Here is a 4,059-nt window from a genome sequence, read left to right as displayed (position 1 = left end):
TTCCCATAGGCTTGAGTCCGAGGACTATGCAATGCCTTGGTTCTGTCCAAAACCTAGTTTTCCTCATCCAGGTAGTTGGTTTTCCCATAGGCTTGAGTCCGAGGATATGCAATGCCTTGGTTCTGTCCACATCCAGGTACCGAACTATGCCTTGGTTCTGTCCAAAACCTAGTTTTCCTCATCCAGGTAGTTGGTTTTCCCATAGGCTTGAGTCCGTGGACCATGCAATGCCTTGGTTCTGTCCAAAACCTAGTTTTCCACATCCAGGTAGTTGGTTTTCCCATAGGCTTGAGTCCAAGGACTATGCAATGCCTTGGTTCTGTCCAAAACCTAGTTTTCCTCATCCAAGTATTTGGTTTTCCCATAGGCTTGAGTCCGAGGACTATGCAATGCCTTGGTTCTGTCAAAAACCTAGTTTTCCACATCCAGGTAGTTGGTTTTCCCATAGGCTTGAGTCCGAGGACTATGCAATGCCTTGGTTCTGTCCAAAACCTAGTTTTCCTCATCCAGGTAGTTGGTTTTCCCATAGGCTTGAGTCCGAGGACTATGCAATGCCTTGATTCTGTCCAAAACCTAGTTTTCCACATCCAGGTAGTTGGTTTTCCCATAGGCTTGAGTCCGTGGACCATGCAATGCCTTGGTTCTGTCCAAAATCTAGTTTTCCACATCCAAGTAGTTGGTTTTCCCATAGGCTTGAGTCCGAGGACTATGCAATGCCTTGGTTTTGTCCAAAACCTAGTTTTCCACATCCAGGTAGTTGGTTTTCCCATAGGCTTGAGTCCGAGGACTATGCAATGCCTTGGTTCTGTCCAAAATCTAGTTTTCCTCATCCAAGTAGTTGGTTTTCCCATAGGCTTGAGTCCGAGGACTATGCAATGCCTTGGTTCTGTCTAAAACCTAGTTTTCCACATCCAGGTAGTTGGTTTTCCTATAGGCTTGAGTCCGTGGACCATGCAATGCCTTGGTTCTGTCCAAAACCTAATTTTCTCTTCGTGTGGGATCTTGGCTTTAGGGGAGTTAGCTCCTCAGCCAAGCCCCTAGAGTTTATCCATACGATTAACGCTACCAAGTGCCTAGTTTGCTCTTTACGGGGGACCTTGGCTTTAAGGGAGTTAGCTCCTCAGCCAAGCCCCTAGTCAAGAAACGTAGCCCCTAGCAGAATTTTATACTAGAACTCTATAACCAACGGTTAGAAATAACAAAGAAACTCTATCGACCCACCTCCTATACCAACACACAAGCCTTCCCCACAGACGGCGCCAATTGTAAGGACACGATTCGTAACGAACCGTAGCGGTGTGGGGTTCGCACGTAAAAAGGCCCAAAACGATATCATTTGTAGAGCGTGGGTTTAGAAGGCTAGGCCTTAGTCACCAGGCGGTGGGTTTTTCGTGGTATTCGTGCGTGTCTAGGTTATCTTCACCCATGGAGTCTTTCTCCTGGAGGTGGGCTGGGAGGCTCTGGTTTTTGGCCATTTTTCCCAGCCTTTTCTTTAGGTTACTTATTTTTCCTTTTATATTTGCCTGCGTTCATTGTCCTTCGTCCACGTATAGGGTCAACCTTTCCAAGATTGATACTTGTCCCATCAGCCCATACTCAAAGTCGTTGGGGGTGGTTGTAAAAGCCAAAAAATGCGGCTCTGTCAGGTTCAGAGCATTGAATGGCAGTAAGGGCAGTTTTCCCTGGATATTTTAGATCTTTCTTCCAAGTTTCAGTCCTATACCGTTTTTACCTCTTTTTCAGGGGGGACTTTGGGTCTGCCGAGGACTGAACTGCCCTCGGCGGTATCCAAAGGCTATCTTGTCGAGCTTGGGCCATAGCCCTCCTTGGCTTGGGCCTTCGGGTTCTCCCCGGCGGTATCCATAGGCTATCTTGTCGAGTTTGGGCCATTGCCTTCCTTGGCTTGGGCCTTTGGATTCTCCCCGGGTAGATAGGCCTGGCCCATAAATCGTTTGGGCTCCACAATTGGATACTGAGAGGTGGGGTTGGAGCTGAATCAGAAGAAAGAACTGGTTGGAAGGCATGGATTATTTAGAAAACCAAGTACTAGAAACGGAGAAGTTTTTTTTAAAGGGGTTTTAGTTTATGCTGTAATTGTTTCTCTTATGATAAATTAAATTTGATTAGACCCACAACTACATATGCTCGAATTAATAATATCTTGGGAACAAATGGAGTTGGATGGTGCACACCACGTGATGCATCGTTAACTATGATAAATATTTGGACAAAATTTAGCTACAAAATTGGTCTTACTCAATAAAATAAAAATTAGTACATATTTTGAAAATCTAACCGTTGAAATCCATGTTCTTTATGCTCCTAATACACATGTCAAATTTTGTATCAATAAAATTTTGACTTATAAATGTCCGTTATGTAATAATTACTCTTTATTATTAGGCTAAGATGTTAGAGTATCTATAGCAGTGGAACTAAAAATTTAACTTTTTAGCTCCATCAAAAGTTACTTTATCTGTTTTACCTACACACATACTGTAGCAGTGGATCTATTTTAGCTTTCAACACAATAAAATAATATAAATATCACAATAAAATAATATATCCATTACAATAAAATAATATATCTACTACAATGAAATAATATATCTACTATAATAAACAACAACCACAACCACTCGCAACTGCCACCGCTACCGCTGCCACTACCGCCGCCGCCACCGTAATCGCTACCCAAAAAATTTACGGACTGTGACCAGTGAATCTAAATATACAGAACAAAAAATTAATATTTTATTCTCTCTCTCTCAATAAATATATTATAAAAGAAAACCCTATCCTTTTTCCTCAGTCTCTATCATCTCTCTCTTCAGTCACCGGTCTCAACTCTCAACCTTTCTCCCTCTCTCAGATCAACTCTCACTTTCTCCCTCTCTCATATCAGCTCTCTCAAACCTTGCTCTGTGTAGATCAACAATGGTTGAGCATGGTGGGTTTGTGGATGTAACCTTGCTCCGTGTAGATCGGCGGTGGCTGAGCATGATGGGTCCGTAGAGGTGCTGTGGTTTGGGTTTGTGTGTTTGGGTCCGTGGATTTGGTCCGTGGAATGGGTCTAGGTCTGTGTAGATCGGTGGTGGTGGTGGTGGGTTTGCTCATTAGTGGGTTTTTTTTTTTTTTTGTTGAGATGGGTTTGGTGATTGGTGGTAGTGGGTTGATGGTGTTGGTTTTGGTTTTGGTTGTGTTGATGGTGGTGTGGGTTTAATGGGTTTTGGGGTTGCTTTGGTTGTTGTTGGTGGTGGTTCATGGTGGATTTATGGGTTTAGTGGTGGTGGATTTGTCGGTTTTTGGGTGTTGGAGGTGATGGTGGTATGTGTATGGTGTTGGAGAGGTTGCTGATTTTTTTTTTTGGTGATTGTTGGGGTGTGTGTGGTGGTGAGGTGGTGGGTGGCTGAGCTCCTCTTTCTCATGTGGTGGTTGCTGGAGAGATAGAGACAAAGAAGAGAGGAAAGAGAGAGATGGGAGAAGATGTGGTGGTGGTGGTGGTGGGGTTTGCTGTGGTCGGAGCTGGGTTTGTGGCGGCGTGGGTTAGGGGGCGGCGGCGTGAGAGGTCTGAAAGTTGAGAGAGAGAGAGTTGAGAGATTGTGAGAGTTCAGAGAAGAGAAGAAAAGAAAAAAAAAAGAAAATATTTTAATCGGGCTGGGAATAAAAAATTATTATTATTTTTAGCTCTCAGCTACAATGCACATCTATCTATAGATGTGCATTGTAGCAATGAAGCTAAAAAAAATACCTTTAGCTCCATTGTTGCATGGCTGTTTTTGGTGTTTTGGTGGAGCTAAATAGTGGAACTAAAATAGCAATATAGCTATTTAGCTCAACTGCTGCAAGTGCTCTTAACTGGATTTTTATTGAAGACAGTGTTTGAATTCTAAATCTATTATTAGATACCAAGAGTTAGGTCATTTTGAATATACACTATTGTAAGTTTCTTTAAAAAACTTTCTTTCTTCTCCTTGTGTGTGTGTTAAAAATATTTAGTATTCTTAAAAAAAAAAAAGAAAAAAAAAAGAAAAAACTTATCAATTGAGCCAATTAGAT

The sequence above is a fragment of the Quercus lobata genome, chromosome 2 (genome assembly GCF_001633185.2).
Source record: "Quercus lobata isolate SW786 chromosome 2, ValleyOak3.0 Primary Assembly, whole genome shotgun sequence".
NCBI lineage: Eukaryota > Viridiplantae > Streptophyta > Magnoliopsida > Fagales > Fagaceae > Quercus > Quercus lobata.
Note: the sequence above shows the minus strand (reverse complement) of the source record.